The sequence below is a fragment of the Salvia hispanica genome, chromosome 1 (assembly GCF_029641045.1).
Source record: "Salvia hispanica isolate PSC_SH4W2 chromosome 1, Shi_PSC_v1, whole genome shotgun sequence".
Taxonomy (NCBI): domain Eukaryota; kingdom Viridiplantae; phylum Streptophyta; class Magnoliopsida; order Lamiales; family Lamiaceae; genus Salvia; species Salvia hispanica.
The window spans coordinates 25735124-25753964 of NC_142692.1; positions in this window are offsets into that span (position 1 = coordinate 25735124).

Sequence of the window (18841 nt, forward strand, 5' to 3'; positions counted from 1 at the left end):
TGGAAGTGAGAACGGGCAAATCGGAAAGTTTTAGTGAAGAGTCCGATAATGCTCTCATCTTTGAAGGAAGACTGTTAGCTTAGCAAGACTCACACTCTGATTATCTCACACACTCTCAGTATGAACAATCGTACACACACACACACAGAGAACACACACTAGAATCTTGATGAAAAATAGAGATGATTTTCTTGGAGAAAAGGGATTCTCTTTTATTGACTGAATTCTTACTCTACAAGATACAAAGGCCGAGCTATTTAAAGCTGGCACAAAAGTGGTAACCGCCACTTAACTAACAGAATCAAGAAACAAGAAAAGAGAGCCTCAACGGCTACTTTCTAACAAACTAACTAACTCTCAAACGGCTAGTTTCTAACTCTTGAATTCTGCTTCATTCTTTAACCTTCCAGAATCTGAGTGTGCACTCAATCTAACAAATCTCCACCCGAGTACACAACTCAGTTCTTGCAGCAAACATTAATCAGTTCCTTGCAATGATCAAACTTGTCCCTACCTAGGGGCTTAGTGAGCATATCAGCTGGATTGTGCAAGGTGTCAATCTTGACCACCTTCACTCTTCCCTTCTCAACTTCATCTCTAATGAAATGTAGTCTTGCATCTATGTGCTTGCTCCTTTCATGGAAATACTGATGTTTAGCCAAGCACATAGCTGAGCTACTATCACAATGTACCACCATGGTTTTCTGATTCAAGCCAAATTCTGAAATTACACCTTGAATCCAGAAACTCTCTTGCATAGCTGTTGTGAGAGCCATGTACTCAGCTTCTGTTGTTGACAAAGCAACAACACTTTGCAGCCCTGACTTCCAACTGATCACAATTCCAAATATGGTAAAAAGATAGCCAGTTTGGGACTTTCTATTATCAAGATTTGTAGCATAGTCTGCATCACAATATCCCACCACCACCTCCTCACCCTCCTTATCACAACCACTGAACACAATACCCCAACTACTAGTATTCTTCATATACCTCAGAATCCACTTAAGAGCATTCCAATGCTCCTTCCCAGGATCAGCCATATATCTGCTAGTAACTGAGATAGCATGGGCCAAGTCTGGCCTGGTATAGATCATAGTGTACATAACACTTCCAACCACACTAGCATAAGGAATAGACTCCATCTCCCTTGCCTCTTGCATAGATTTAGGGGCCTGCTCCTTAGATAGCTTAAAACTCTGTGATAGAGGAGTTGAGGCAGCTTTGGCATTATCCATCTTGAACCTCTTCAGAACCTTCTCAATACAATCAGTTTGAAATAGCCATAGTTGCTTAGAACCTCTGTCTCTTTCAATATTAATCCCCAGGATCTTTCTTGCTTCACCCAGATCCTTCATTTCAAAACTGGACATTAGGTCTGCCTTAACCTTATTTATCTCAGCCATAGATGGTCCAGCAAGGAGCATATCATCTACATAAAGCAATAGATAGGCAACTGGTGTACTCCCTTTCTTCTTTATGTAAATGCAGTCATCAAACTTTGACCTTATAAAGCCAATATTCATCATTTGCTCATCAAACTTCCTGTTCCATTGCCTAGGACTTTGTTTTAACCCATAGAGGCTTTTCTTCAACAAACAGACCTTATGTTCTTCTCCAACCTTCACATACCCCTCAGGCTGCTCCATGAAAATAGTCTCCTCAAGGTCTCCATTTAGAAAAGCTGTCTTCACATCAAGCTGCTGTAGCTCCCAATTAAACTGATTTACCACAGCCAACAAGATTCTGATAGAAGTGTTCTTCACCACAGGAGCAAACACCTCATTAAAGTCCACACCCTCTTGCTGTGTAAATCCTCTAGCCACCAACCGAGCCTTGAACTTAATTTTATCTTTATCAGTGGCTTCAACCTTCCTTTTAAACACCCACTTGAAGCTTACTAATCTCCCCTTCCCATCAGATTTCAGCTGGGCTTTATCCACCAAAATCCATGTTTTATTCTTGAGTAAATACTCAATTTCATCATTCATAGCTTCTATCCATCTCTCTCTATCCTTACTCCTCATAGCTTCATTGTAAGTGAGAGGATCAGTGAGCTCAATGGTTTCAGCAGCACATAAAGCATAATAGACCTCATCAGAATATTTCTTAGGAGGTCCCACATTTCTCTTGCCTTTATCTCTAGCAATCTGGTACTCTCTAGTAGTCTCAGATGTAGCTCCACCTTGACTAGAAGCACCTTCATCCTCAGCCTCTAACTCACTCTCAGAGCCACTAATTCCACCTACACCTAGGTCACTTGACTCCACCTTAAAGAAGTCACTGTCATCTTTATCAAGAGTTGAGTCACTCTTCAGATAGGGCATGTGAGTTTCAGTGAACACCACATCCCTACTAATAATCACTTTCTGCTTGCCAGGCTCAATACACCAGAGCCTATATCCTTTAACTCCCCTCTGATAACCAAGCATGACACACCTTAGAGTCCTAGCTCCAAGTTTACTTTGTCTGACATGTGCAAAAGCTGCACATCCAAACACCTTGTACATTGTGTAATCACTATGAGCTCCATACCACATGTAATCTGGAGTTTCTGACTGTATAGCTGTAGCAGGACACTTGTTGATTAGGAAAGCAGCAGTATACACTGCCTCTCCCCAGAACTTGCTGCTCAGACCAAAGCTTAGAAGTAGGCACCTAACCCTTTCCAGAATAGTTCTATTCATCCTCTCTGCAACCCCATTTTGTTTGGGGTTGCAGGGGACTGTCCTGTGCCTCTTCATTTCTTTCTCTTTGCAAAACTGATCAAACTCAGAGGATAGGTATTCTAAGCCATTGTCAGTCCTAAGGCACTTCACACTCCTGTCTTTCTCTAATTCCACCTCCTTGCACCATATTCTAAACTTAGAGAAAGTCTCTGACTTATCTTTCAAGATATACACCCATAATTTTCTAGTGTAATCATCGATAATAGACAAGTAGTACCTCCCTCCACCAACTGAATATACATGAGAGGGACCCCAAAGATCACTATGAATATAATCAAGAGGGGCAGTGGATGAGTGTGTACCTGTTGGATATGGAGCCTTCTTAGCCTTTCCCAGAATGCACTGCTCACAGGGATCCAACATCTTGCAGCTACTCTCAGGAATCGGACCCTTCTTCACTAGCTCTTTCATACTCTCTTCTGCTGGATGGCTAATCTCATATGCCACAGCTTCAGATTTTCAGCAGATACTGCATAGCTTTCACCATCAACAACCCTAGCAGTGAGATAGTAAAGAATGTGATCTCTGTCAGCTTTCATAATCACTTGATCCCAGACCTCACAAACATCTTTCCTTGATTTAACAAAATATTGAAACCTTTCTGCTCCAACATCCCCAAAGAGATCAGATTCCTTTTCACTTCAGGGATAAACCTCACTTCAGTCAAGATTTTGATAGAGCCATCTTGGAGTCTCAGCTTCACCTTTCCAACTCCTCTGATCCTACAAATATTATTGTTTCCAAGAAGAACAATTCCATCTGCCTCAATGAGATCATGGAACCAACTCTTGTTAGGGCACATGTGAAAACTGCACCCAGAATCCATAATCCACCTCTGACTAATCCCCTTATCTGCTACATTCAGGAGTTGGGCTGGAGGATCTACACCCTCTACACAATCAGAGGTGTTCTGCCCCTTGCCCTCAGATGCTTGCTTCCTCTTCCAAGCAAAGCAATCTTTCTTTAAATGCCCAGGTTTCTTGCACCAGTGGCATGACCTGGTTTCCTTCTGAGTATCAGGGGTGGATGCCTTTGAATATTCCTCATGCTTCTTCTTGAGTTTTGGCTTCTTAAACTTCTTGACATTGAGAGCCTCTGGAGCTTGCACATCAGTGCCTTTACTGTTAGTTTTCTGGAGTTCCTTAGCCATGAGAGCTGAATAGACCTCTGTGTAAGTGATAGGCTTATCTCTGCCATAGATAATGGCATCACTCAGTCGATCATAGGAGCTAGAGAGAGCATTGAGTGTCAAGATAGCCTTATCTTCATCTGAAATCTTCACATCCACAGAGCCAAGATCATCAATAATCTTGTTGAACTCCTCTAGCTGCTCTATGATGGACGTATCTGTTGCAAAACTGTAGGAGTATAGCCTCTTCTTTAGGTAAAGTCTATTTGCTAGGGACTTAGCCAAATAGACTTCATCTAATTTTTCCAGAATCCCCACAACAGTCTTGCATTCTTGAACATCTCTGAGCACTTTGTCTCCCAGACACAACATCACTGCACTGTGGGCTTTGAGTTGCATCTCTTCCATCTTGGCCTGGGATTTGTCATCAAGAACTGGAGCCTTCCCTTTCTCTGCAGGTGCAAGAACCGCAGCCAACCCTTGCTGAATCAGCACAACCTTCATTTTCATCTTCCATAAGCCATAATCATTTTTGCCCGTGAATTTCTCTGCATCTAGCCTTGCTGCCATCTTGAAAATCGCCTGGAACTCAGCTTCAAGTTTCCCACAGACGGCGCCACTTGTTAGCTTAGCAAGACTCACACACTCTGATTATCTCACACACTCTCAGTATGAACAATCGCACACACACACACAGAGAACACACACTAGAATCTTGATGAAAAATAGAGAGGATTTTCTTGGAGAAAAGGGATTCTCTTTTATTGACTGAATTCTTACTCTACAAGATACAAAGGCCGAGCTATTTAAAGCTGGCACAAAAGTGGTAACCGCCACTTAACTAACAGAATCAAGAAGCAAGAAAAGAGAGCCTCAACGACTACTTTCTAACAAACTAACTAACTCTCAAACGACTAGTTTCTAACTCTTGAATTCTGCTTCATTCTTTAACCTTCCAGAATCTGAGTGTGCACTCAATCTAACAAAGACTATGCGTGCCCGACAACGAGGAACTCAAGAACGAGATCATGAGTGAGGCTCATGAAACTCCATACACTGCTCACCCTGGAAGTAAGAAGATGTACCAAGACTTGAAGAAGTCATTTTGGTGGAATGGCATGAAGAAGGATATCGCGACGTTTGTGGAGCGTTGCATAGCCTGCCAACAGGTGAAGGCTTTACATCAACGACCATACGGAAAATTACAACCGTTGGAAATACCCGAGTGGAAGTGGGAGCACATCACCATGGATTTCGTGACGGCCTTGGCAAAGACTCTCAAAGGAAACACCGCCATTTGGGTGATTGTAGACCGACTCACCAAATGTGCGCATTTCATACCGATTCCTATCACTCATGGATCGGACAGACTAGCTCGAATCTACATACGAGAAATCGTGCGATTGCATGGAGTCCCAGTGACGATTACGTCTGATCGTTAACCAAAGTTCACATCAAAATTTTGGATTAGTCTACAACGCGAGCTTGGAACACGATTGAACTTTAGCACAACGTTCCACCCGCAGTCCGATGGACAATCCGAGAGGACGATACAAACTCTCGAGGATATGCTAAGAACCGTAGTGCTCGACCGAGGCGGAAGTTGGGAGACCGCACTACCGTTGATCGAATTCGCTTACAACAACAGTTTCCAAGCAACGATTAACATGGCGCCGTATGAAGCCTTATATGGAAGAAGGTGTAGATCACCGCTCTACTGGGATGAAGTTGGCGAACAAAGGGTACTTGGACCCGACGCAGTCGAGGAGATGATTGAAATTGTTTGACAAATCCGTGTGAGAATGAAGGAAGCCCAAGACAGACAAAAGTCTTACGCTGACGTCCGACGGACCGACTTACAATTTCAAGTCGGTGATAAAGTTTTTCTCAAGGTATCCCCGTCGAAAGGGATAACACGTTTTGGTGTCAAAGGAAACTGGAAATCACGTTTTATCGGACCTTATGAAATTCTCGAAGGAGTAGGACCCGTAGCCTATCGATTAGCACTACCGCCAAACCTTGGGAACGTACACAACATTTTCCATGTGTCACAGTTGCGGAAGTACGTGTTCGACCCGAAACACGTGATTCACTATAAGGAAGTTGCTTTGAATCCGGATTTGACTTACGAGGAGCGACCTCAGATGATCTTGGACCGTAAAGTTCAAATCTTGAGGAACAAATCTATTGCTAGTGTAAAAGTGCTTTGGAGAAACCACGAATACGAGGAAGCCACGTGGGAGCTCACTAGAAATAACGCCACTACTTCCACCAAATCTTCTCCAAATCTTGATTTATTTAATTATTGGATTATATCTTGCACTCTATAAATAAGAGAGAAGACCTAAACCCTAGCAACACACAAAAACCGCCCCTCTCTCCCTCACTCTCGCCGATCTCTCTCCCCACTCTCTCTCAAATTTTTCTTCTACTTTCTCCATTAATTCTACATCTTTTGGAGAAGAATTGAAGCTGAAACTCGAGAATTCGTTGAAGAATCAAGATCCTACTTGTTTTCTACCGATTGTTCTATTGAAAAGGTATTTTAATTTTTGATCTTCTCTTCTTCTACCGATCAATCGGTGTTCTTGAGTCCACATGCATTTAGATCGAGTGAAGGGAGAAATTAATCGGTGATTTTGGATGCATGTGTGGTGTGTGTATGTGTTGTGACCGTGTGTGCGTGTGTGTGCACGCCTCGGTAGGCGTGCACATGTGAGGTGTGTGTGTGTTGTGTGTGGAAAACACTCATGCGTGACACGATTTGATGTTAAATCTAGAGTTGTTGTGTGGATAAAAACGATATGATAATCGTACTTTGATTTTGAATGGGAATATTGAAAATAATCGATGGGAAAAGGGAAACGTGAGAACATGCATATTTTGATCCATGATTTGAGACTTATTTGAAATATATGAACTAAAGGTGATAGTTCGCGTTCTCGGTGTGATAACAAGAAGAAGTGCATTTTTCAACTCGAAGGAAATCGAGGTGGGCTTTATTCTTAAACTCTTTTATGTTGCAAACTTATGAAAGTGGTGAAATAAAGGTGGATTGAACTGTTATGCCATGCCCATGATTGTTTTGGATATTGTGTGTGCCTGATGCCTAGATTGCGAGTGCGCTCTATTAGGCTAGAGGGCTATGTAAACGAATTCGCCGCAAACCCTATCAGGCTAGTGTACGCGGGAGATCGGGAGCCGTCCTTGCTAGTCGGCCGGTCTCGTGGGCGAAAGTGTGGCCACACTTCTTCGCACCATATGAATTGTTGATTGATGAGAAAATGGGAGGTATTATTTGACTGGCCAGTCCATGATATATTTTGTGATACTCGATGTTTATCTTTAAATAAATGCAAAATCTCGAGTTCACTATGGTAAGGGTGGCATAACTATAAAATGTTTTGGCATGAGTCCACGAGTATGTTTAAAATACTCAGCCCTGCATGTGTTTTCCCTATGTGCAGGTTGAGCGGCGATGGGCGGTCAGTGGTGTTGAGACAGTTGAATCGAATAATATGGATGGTTGGGATTTTGAGTGTAGTCGTGTCTTCATACATGGCTTCGCTTTCTCTTGGAATGCTTCCGCTGAATTTTTGGAAACTCATTACCTTTGGTTGTTTTGAACTTAATTCTTCGATTTGGAATATTGGGAGATATTGCGTTTTGTTGGAGTTACAGTAAACCTTTGACTTTTGAGCTTAGCCTATGCTAGCTATTAAATCTTGTTTTTCGTATTTAAAGTCGTTGACTTATTGCCTTGATCTTCATTAAACACGTGGTCAAATCTCTTTAAATGAAACCTAGTCTACATTCTTGTCGCCTTAAGTTCGCCTGGTTAACAGTCGCCGTATTTATTATTCCCTAGAAATGCCGGGATGTTACAATGTAACCTTAACTTATGTGTTTATTTGTTTTTGGGTTTTGGGGAATGTTTTCCTTGTTCCCTTTTCACCTCTCTCACTCGTGGTTTGTTTATGCTATCTTTGTTTAATTTGATGATACCCCTGCCTGTACCCTTATGTTTATAGGATTGTTTTTCTTGTGTTTTTGAGTTTATTTCTTTAGGTTTGTTTTTCTTGTTTTCTTAGTGTGTTTAATAAGCTCCCTTGGGTAGGATGATAGTAGGGTGAGAGAAAGTGAAGTTTGAACGAGTGTGAGACATGTTGGAGGAGTTGCCAATGATGATTGTGCAAATTTTTTTTGAAAATCTTGTTGATATGGCTAAGTAACGTGTAATTTTCATTTCAAATTGCCTAAAGTGAATTGCATGGTGCCTTGTCTTTTGCCAAAATGACCTTGTGAGAATTAAGCCTATATTATCCCTAAATGTGTGTTTTATCTCAAGCATGTCATATGTTTCTAGAACTTGCTCGCTATCTCCTTGAGTCTACATAGTGGCTATAGAGATAAGGGAGGATGTTAGGCCATTTTTATTAGCCAAATCCTATTTTTACCCGTTATGTTAATAATCCTTGTTAGCTCACTTTGAGCCTATAAACCTTTTCTTTGACAAACCGAGGGGTTGGAATTTTTTATGTGGTACTTTTGAAAAATCAAAGAGAAATGAAAATTTGGAAGTGGTGTTGGCAAATGAAAAACAAGTTTGATGAGGTAGAAAAGAAAAAGAAAGAAAGAAAGAAAAAAATAGTGATGATACCATGCAAAGCATGGAGAAAAAGAAAAAAAAAAGAGAAAAAGAAAAGAGAAATGAAAGTGAAAAAGAGTGAATAATTAGTATTTGGTGAAAAGGGTATCTTGAAGGTTGAAAAAGAGATGAAGAACAAAAGTGGAATGTGGATAGATGGAAAGATTGGGGAAGAAAGTTGGTGAAGTTGAATATGTCATATCTTGGGCATTAAAGTCACTTTGGCCAAAAATTACCTCACCTATCCAAAGAGCCTACATTACAACCTATAGAAAAGACCTTTCGGACCTTTGAACTTTAGTCACACCGTAGTAGAGGAGAGTGTAGATTTCGAGCAAGCATATGGTAAACTATGCATGATTTGATGATTTGAGAGTTATGTCATGAGCTTATACACTTTGAGAGTGAGTGAAATTTCTAAAATGCACATTGCATTTTCTCCTTGTGAGGGCAAATTGGCAAGGTTGATTACATGATAGTAACTTGAAGCTATATTTCATAATACTTTACATGCATACGAGGCCATTGATACTTGTTGTTTATTTTATTTCTACTAAGTCAATGATGACACTCCACATCCTTACATGAGTTTGTTTTCTTATTTTCTTCTTCTTGTTCGAGGACAAACAAGTGTTTAAGTTTGGGGGAGTTGACAAACCCATAGTTTAGGATGGTTTTAGAGGTGTTTAACCCATGTTTTTGTTGAATTAAGGTGTTTATAATTGGTTTTCACCCATATAGTTGTTGATTTGATGAAATAATGAGTTTGTTGGGATTTTGAAGTAAAAACAGGTTAAAACGGAGCAAAACGGAGCAAATGGATGATTCCAGGGACTTCGCCCAATCGGCCGTTTTTCATCCGAAGAAATGCCTGATCGGGCGTTTTGAAGCGAAGAGAATTCCAGAGAGAAAACCCGTTCGGGCTTTTCACATCTGACAAAAAGCCCGATCAGGCGTTTTTGGCTAGCATCGTGATACTTCCGGATTGCCCGATCGGGCATTTTACACAGATACCCATTTTTTCCCTTTTTCACTCCGAGTATAAAAGGGTTCTCACTTATTTTCGAACCCTAACTTCCCCCACTGCAAAATAGAGAGAGAAATCGAGAGATTCAAGAGGATTGAAGGCAAGGAGGCTTCCATCTTCAAGAGATTGAAGAAGAAAGATTCTCCCCAACATCAAGTCCACCTTAGGGAGTTCTATTTCCCATTTCTACTATGTTTTCCTTTGATGTTCTTGTATTTACTTTTGTTTTAGCTTCCATTATGAGTAGCTAAGTCTTTATTAGGGATATTGGTGAAGTTTGTATGGAATTCATGGGTTAAACCTTGATTTATGCTTATCTATCTCTTTGTGGTGGTTTTGTTGGTTATTATGCTTTTTCATTGTCTAATTGCTTAACTACCAATTGGATATGTCTTGTTCTAATTATTGTCATTGAGAGATGCTTAATTAGATTGTTAAATAATCAACAACTCCGTGTGTTTAATGTTATCGAGAGATGCATAGCTAGAGAGAGGGCTTGGGTCCGTAGGTTTTAGGAGTCGGTCTTGAAGTGTAAGGAGGAGACTCCGACATTAGAGGCCGATCAACGCGTTAGATGCACCCGAGAGGGGGTCTAACCAATTAACCCGACCTTCCTAGCCACCCGTGAGACCCAATAGATGAGCATGATCTCTAGGTGAACACCCGTGATCCATACCAACAGATCCATATCCATACTTTCCCAAATTTGTGTGAAAGATACCTTTTATTTGCTTTAGTTTCTCAATTTGCTCTTATTTGCTTACTTGTTCTTTGTTCTTAACTCGTAGTTTAAGAAAAACCAAAAACCCCTTCTATTAGTCTAGATAGTGTTCAAAGTTGCATCGTAGTACTCAAGCCGGCATTTAGTCTTCGAGGATCGATAATTTCAACTTGCCACGTGCTATATACCCCATACACTTGTGGGTGACATATTGATTGCAAATTTAGCATGAGTCACCTCCGCATGAAGACCAGTGGCCAGACTGACGAGGATTGCAAAAGGATAGCGGAGAAAGCCTTCCCCTCTGCGGGGGCTATATAAGGAATTCACCTACTGGAACTGCTATCTGGTGTTAATGGATTCCGGCAAGTTCCGGGAAGGTGTCGATGTTGGCTGGCCGAAGAAGCAGCGGCTGAACTATGCCGGTGATTACAGCGGCAGCAGCGGCGGTTCCCACGACCTCCCCGAGGATGTTCCAGAAGAGCCGTCCCCTGACTAAGCCCAATATGAACTTAATATAAATAGGAGAATAAAGGAGAGACAAAATCATAATTTATTATTAGAGGAAATTTTCGTCCCCCTCTCTAATTAGTAGAGGAGCTCGAAAATTCTTCAGCTCTCCTCCGTGAGAAATTTCTGTCTTCTTTTTATTCGAGTCCTAGTATTTTGATAAGATCAGCCCACCCTGATATCGGAATACAATTCGGGAACCAGTCAGAAGATCCGTGGTCTAGTATTGAAGATCAACACGCGGAGAAGGCGCGAGCAATCGACGATTCTTTGGAGAATCAAATCGGTAACCCTAAACCGTAGAAATCATGTTTAGGATTTATATTTTCTAAGCATGAATTATTTGCGTTCTAGCATGCAATTATCTGTTTAACATGTGAATTGATTAATCGCATAATCGGTCAAATAGAACCTTATCTGATTTATTTGCTTTGTACAAGTCTTCCGCTGTGCAAGGGGCACCAAACCCCATCAAAAGTGGACGACGCCCACAACCAGTCTACTAAGCAAAAGACTTAGACTTTGTTTGCATCTTATATATTTAAATGTTTATAAAACATCTTATAAATGTACAAGGAAACACAATGTAATAATATAGTGATTCTATTCGTGCGAAACTGCTCGAATAATACTGAATCGGGTTAAAAGTGGATTGTAGAGTTTTACGTATACAAGCAAAATTCTATTCGCGCGAAACTTGCTCGAAACATGCTTTTTAGTATACCAAACCTAACACCTCCATCCTTCGCTCGCCGCACTCGCCCGATTGGTCAGAGGAGGGCGCAACGGGCAGCCAGGGGAGTCGCCCAGGGTCCAGGAGGTCTAGTCGGCATCCCCCCCATTGGCAAGTCAGCAGCCGAGCTCGCCTTCTACGCGCGTCAACAAACGGTTAAACAGATGCACAAGATCTTCTACGAATGGAAGGAGGCAACTGACCCCGAGGAGAAGAAGTTTCTTCACTCAATGCTCGAGAGTATGTGGGTCGATTTGGATACCTTCGCGGCACAGTTGGGGGGATCAGGTGCGGGCTCAGATGCCGGGGGTGCTGCCGGTGGCAGCGGGGATGGCGGTGAGGACGGCGGTGACGGCGACGAGGAGCAGAGTGGGGCGGTGGCTCGTGTGTGGAAGCCCGAAATTTTTTTTATTATGTAATTTTTATTATTTTTAGTTAATGTACTTTTTTTTATTGAAATAAAATTAACGAATTTTTCCCGTATATGTGTCGTAAATTTAATTCCGTATTTTGTGTTTAATTCCGTAAATTTAGTTGTTTTTTTAATAGTGCTGATGATGTGGCTAGCCTATTGTTTGTCCTGATGATGTGGCAGGAGGAATTTTAGTGCTGGATGATGTGGCAGGAGGAGGAACAGGCTAGCCTATGGCTAACCTATTTACCATTGTGGATTATAATAGGGTCTCACCTTCCACTAACTCATTCCACTTACATTTCATTTAAAACTAATATATACAAGTGAGACCCCTATTCCACTAATTTTTTTCCACCTACTTTTCTTAATATTTCTTACAACCCGTGCCGCCCATAAATGGGACTCCAAATGGCGGACGAAGGGAGTACAAATAAAGTAGAGGGGTCCTGTTAGGCTGAGATTTTTTAGCTTAATTGAGAATTGAGATGCATTTTCAGCCACTCATCCACAACATTTTCGAAATGTCAACTGCAAGTAGATTATGTCAATTCGGGGGTATTATCGTCAATAGCCTGCACATCAAATGTCAATAGCCTGGGCATCAAATGTCAACAACTTATAGTTGATATTATATGTGTATAGTTGACATAATTGTATATGTAGTTGACATTATATGTGTATAGTTGATATTATATGTGTGTAGTTTACATTAATTGAATATGTAGTTGACAAAAAAAAAAAAAAAAAAAAATAGAAAATTAAAAGAAAATTAAAATAAATTAAAATAAAAAAAAGTATTTATTGAATAAAATGTACGATGAAATTACTATTCTGCCCTTTCATAATTATTTAATCTAAAAATATTTTTCATGTGACAAATTCTGGACCACTCATTTAACAAAAATGAGTGGTTGATAATTAGGGGTGGCAAATCGTGTGTGTTGTGCCGTTATCGTGTCGACACGATAACAATAAACACGAACACGACCCGTTAAGAAAACTCCAAACACGAACAAGAACACAACCCGCTACCCTCAGACACGAACACGACACGAACCACTTCGGGTCAACACGACACGATAACAACACATATATGACACTATAATAATATTATAATATATTTATATTATTTCTAATATTAAATTTTAAAATAAATAAAATAATAATAATACTATAATATATTAATATCATTTCTTAACGTGTAACACGAACACGACACGGACACGACACGATAAGGACACGAACCCAATAAGCTTTGACACATACCCATTAATTTCGTGCGGGTTCATGTCGTGTTATTATGTCGTGCCAAAAGTTGCCAACCCTACTGATAATGCATCTCATTTCTCAATTAGGTTAAAAAATCTCAATTGATCATAACCCTAAATTGTTAGAGTTTGTATACTAGAAATCACCTTTCGAGTGATTGAATACTGTTAAAACTCTTATTTTTTTTTCCAAAGGAATAAACAGATTATTTTTGTCATAATGTTGTTATGTTTTACATTTAATGGATGTTTATTACATGTTTAAATGTATAAGTAACTTAACAAAGTCTAAGTCTTTGTTTTAGTAGACCGGTTGTGGGCGTCGTTCACTTTAAGGTAACACGGTCAGTACTGAACAAAGAAAAAGAAGAATTTCACAACCCAGATCCTACCTATCATGAAAGGTTGCAATGTCAGTCCGATTATTTCTAAGCCTTTCTGAAATAAGATGACGTTGGTGTGGTATAGCACTGAATGGATCTAACAGCAAGACGTGTCTTTATGCTATCTACTGAAAGACTAGGTCTTGATAAATAACTATTTCTTAATCTACATACGTTAGCATTGAGCATACGGTATTGATTATGCACTACTTTGACAACCCAATAAACCTGGTATATTGGGTAGTGGTGATTAATATCTAGCGGTGCTAGGATTGCTATTATGTTGAATCGTGCGCGAGGTGAGTCTCGTTTGATAACATCCTCAAGAGAAGCTTGAAATAAGGTTTTATTATTCGGAACCTAGCTAGTTGGAGTTTATTACTCTATGAATAATAAATAAGATTTTCTTGCTGAGTCCTCTCTTGGAATGAATAAGATATTAATTAATTAAGTCCATAGCAGACAATAATTAATTAATGGATGTTTCTATCTTAAGTGCGAGAAATAAATATTAAGTAATGGAAACCCGAAGTACTTATAATTTCGGATTTTGATGGGGAGTGCAATATTACTTCTGTAGTGGCTGCTCGTAATATTCAAATTATAAGCTTATATTAAATTGAGTTTAATTTAATTAGTAAAAAACTAATTGGAGGAGCCCATATCCAAAACCTTCCATAGATCCTTGTCTGGGCTCAATATGTGACTTATTATATAAAGGAGAATAAATGAAACAGAAAATACACATTTTATTTTCTTCCAAAATTTTCGTCCCTCTCTCTCTCTAGTAGAGGACGATTTTTACTCTTCTTCGAGGGATTGGTTTTCCGTCTTCTTTATTTAAGTCCTAGTATACTGGTGAGATCAGCCCACCCTGATATCAGTTTACAGTCCGGGAACCAGACAGAAGATCCGTGGTTTAGTACTAAAGATATTCACGTGGAGAAGGTGCTAGCTATCTTTGATTCTTTGGAGAATCATTGAGGTAAAATAGCTACACCATAGAAAAGCATGTTTTAGGTTTTAATTAATTTAAAGCATGATTTATTTGAGTTATGAGCATGATACATGTGATAATTGCGCGAATAGATTTTATCTAAATAATCTGCTAAATAGATCAGAATTATTATGTAATTGATTTATATGAGCGCTTCCGCTGTCAACTCCTTCATAAATTGGAGAGTGTGATGTTTTTTAATATTTCTGAAAAGATAGCCAGTTTAAACAAGACATTCATAAAAGAAAAATGTAACGCTTTGAATGTGACGTAGGGAGCATTAGAGCACTCCCAATGGAGGTGGCGAATTCTCGGCGATAAATCGCCGATTATCGCCGAATTATCGCCGGCCATTGTGGCGAAGTCGGCGATAATTCGGCGATAATGTTACCGTTGCTTCGCCGAGTGGCGATTTATCGCCGGATTATCGCCGAGCGATCGCCGGCCACTGTGGGCGACGCTCGGCGATAATCGGCGATTTTTAAAATTTTTTTTTTTTTTTTTGGCCGAACGGCTATTTTATCCCACCCCTATAAATATTTCATCCTCTTCCTCCATTCATCACCCACAAACTTCATTCACACAAATTTTCAATCTTTTTTCTCTCCATCTTTATTAAATGAGTTCTGATTCATCGTCTCGTGCTCAGTCCGACGAGGAAATATCACATTCTTCTTCCGAAGAAGAGGTACCTCCCGCTCCCACCGGATGGGATGTAGCGGGTTTCGCCAACAACCCAATCAACAACTATATCTCCCGCTGCATACAAAGCGAGATCGCTCGAATGCAGCAGCCACCCCCCCAACGGCCAATCCGCCGGCGGCGCCGATACATCCCTCGCAACCACACTGGTGCGCACGATCGGCTGTTCGCCGATTATTTCGCGGAGGAACCACGTTATCCGGCAGATGTATTTCGTCGCCGGTTCAGAATGCGCCGCTCCCTCTTCCTGCGCATTGTTAATGCGTTGTCCGCGCGTTACCCCGAGTTCCGGCTCCAGCGAGACGCAGCAGGGAAGCCCGGACTATCGCCCCTACAGAAATGCACTGTTGCCATCCGGCAGTTGGCATATGGAGGGTCCGCCGACATGTTCGATGAGTATCTGCAATGCGGCGAGACGACTGGCAACGAGTGCCTGAAGAATTTCTGTCAGGGCGTGCGAGAGATATTTGGGGAGCACTACCTTCGCTCGCCGGACGCAGCTGACTGCCAGTTCCTACTGGATTGGCACTGGAGGACCCACGGCTTTCCGGGGATGCTCGGCAGCATCGACTGTATGCACTGGCAGTGGAAGAACTGCCCAACCGCGTGGCGAGGCCAGTTTACTACCGGCTACAAAGGTACGCATCCCACCATCATTCTTGAAGCCGTTGCCGACCAACGGCTTTGGATTTGGCATGCTTATTTTGGTATAGCCGGGTCGAACAACGACCTAAATGTTCTCAATTCCTCGCCCCTTTTCAACGAGCGGATCAACGGATTAGGCCCCTCCATCGAATTCACGGCCAATGGCAATGTGCATAACATGGGGTACTACCTGGCTGACGGCATCTATCCGCAATGGCCCGTGTTTCTGAAGACGATCAGATGCCCACTCGGAGATAGAAGAAGGTATTTTGCCCGAGCGCAAGAGTCTGCGCGCAAGGATGTGGAGAGGGCATTTGGGGTGCTCCAATCGCGATTTGCACTGGTAAAGGGTCCGACGCGCTTTTTCTACCAGGGGGATATTGCCGATATCATGTATGCGTGCATCATCATGCATAACATGATCATCGAAGATGAACACGAAGGCGTCCTCGACGTCACCAACGACCCAAGTGTTGCATCATCGAGTCACGGTGTCTCAACCGAGTCCGCCCGCCAGGGTGTACCGCACAACGAACATGAACGGTTCCAGGCGTTCATGGACATACACCAGAAGGAGGCCCATCAAGCACTACAACACGATATCATCGAAGAATTGTGGGCAAATAGAAACCGCGCCCACCGCCCTTGAATTTTTTTTTCTTTGAATTTTTTTTTTGATTTTTTATTTCCATTCGTGTACTTTTTTTTTTTTTAATTTTCTTCGTTGTAATGTGTACCCGTGTTTAATACAACGAACTTTATTACTATTTATTTGATTTATCTTTATAAATTAAATAAGCTAGCTTTATTATATATAAAAATAAAACAATTAAATTAGTGATGATGTAAAAATGAAATGTTGAGTTAGGGAGAAATAAGGGAGAAATAAGGGAGAAACCATTGTAGGGGTTGGCTAAAAACTGGGGATAAAATGTGATGCTGATGTGGCGCTGATGTGGCAGGAGTTAGGGAGAAATAAGGGAGAAATAAGGGAACTCCATTGGGAGTGCTCTTATCTAAAAGTATTTTTCTATAAAATTATGTGAAAAGTCGAGCAACGTGTATAGGTTTCCAGTTTCCCCACCTCCGGCTTTTATTTTGGCCTTTTACTATTTCTTCGGTTGCCAAAATATGGAATCTAGTTTTAATACGATTTACAAAATATTTTATTGACGGTCTTGTTTTCTGATGATCTGGAGCAAAATAATATGTCCAAAAATTTTATAATCTAGAAAATTCTGTGGCATGATTCTGCATCACAATTCACAGCTATAGGGGACCGCGAAGGAATAAACTTCTGTAGTATGCAACAAACGTTACACCTCCTCACTTCATTGTCAAGAGTCCAATTTTTTAAGAGTGATTTTATTTAAGTTATATGATTTTTTTTACAACTACTCCTTCCTAATAAAATACCAAAACGATTAATTTTAGGGTAACCTTACAAATCACACACAAAAAAAATACAAAATAAAGGCCCATCAACTCCAAAATAGTAGTATCACTTATTGTGTCGCATTTACCATTAAATCACGCCTTGACTAATCGTGCCAGCAACGTTACACAACATTGACAAGCAAATTTAAAATTAAGAAGCATTTATAAATATATATGTAATTGCAATATATGCTCAAAGCTCAGCTTCAATATGGATAATCACCACGGGATAGATATGAGCCCTTTATTAGTAGGCTTGATGGGTGTATTGGCGGGAAGCATAATCGTCGCGATTTGCCATTGTATAATAGTGTTTTGTAACGACGCTCAACCACAAAGGTTTAATACTAACACCGTAAATAGTAATTCTACATCGATGGCTAATACTAGGTCCGGTCATCCGACGGTCCAGGTGATTGTGGAATCCAAATATTCCGCAGAGCACAAACAAGATTCATGCTCTATTTGCTTAGGTGAATTCAGACAGGACGAATGTATCCGCGTACTGGCTGAATGCACCCATATATTTCACATGGCGTGCATTAATAAATGGCTCGAGCACCATGCAAATTGCCCGTTGTGTCGAGCCATTGCAGTTCATCCGCCGTTTCCTAGTGCAAGTTTGCCGCCGGTGATTGATAGCTTGTAGAGTGAATTATTTGAGTAAGTGCATTGTGCATGTCAGGTTCTTGCTTTATTTTTTGCTTTGTATACTTCACTAGAAATGTATGGAGTTCATTTAATTTTCCATAAAGCGTGTGAAAAATGAACGGCCCAGTCCAATCACGTTGGTATTGAACAACGTCTCTTTTTTTCAATTGAGAAAAGTAAGAAGGGTTTTATTGGGCCGAATTTAAAAGGACATATTGGGATATGAATGCTTTGGGCCGACTATATATATTAGTAGTAGTGTTTAATAACAAAAAAAGATTAAATCAACATTTTTTTTTCTGGCTAAAGTATCAACCTATTTACTAACACCATTATAAAGTAAGCATGTGTTTATATATTTTTAATTTTTTTAATATTTAATATACAGATTACTTAGTTGCAGAAGTAATTTTTAATATTAAAAGTAACGCCAAATTTTCGTTTTTGGGGTAAATTCATAAATTTAAATGACTGAAAATTTGATACAATAAAATATGTTTTGATGAAAGACCAAGTAGTTGGGAATGTGAATAAAAAATGGCAGAAGCCCAATGTATTAAGAAATGTCAAATAAATAAATAGTTTGATAGAAATTTTAACTACCGAATAATAATCATTGGATTAAAAATGTGCTGACGTTTATTATTAATTCCATATTTACAATTCTATAGAGAGAAATCATCCCTACTTAATTTATAAAAGTATAATCAATAGCATCTTTTTACAATACCACTCCATTTTACTCGACATATACTAGTAAGTATTAGTGTGCATCATACGAGAAACAAAACTATCACTTAGTAATAAAGTGTGATTAAGTTGCACATTATATTGTATAGTAACCTA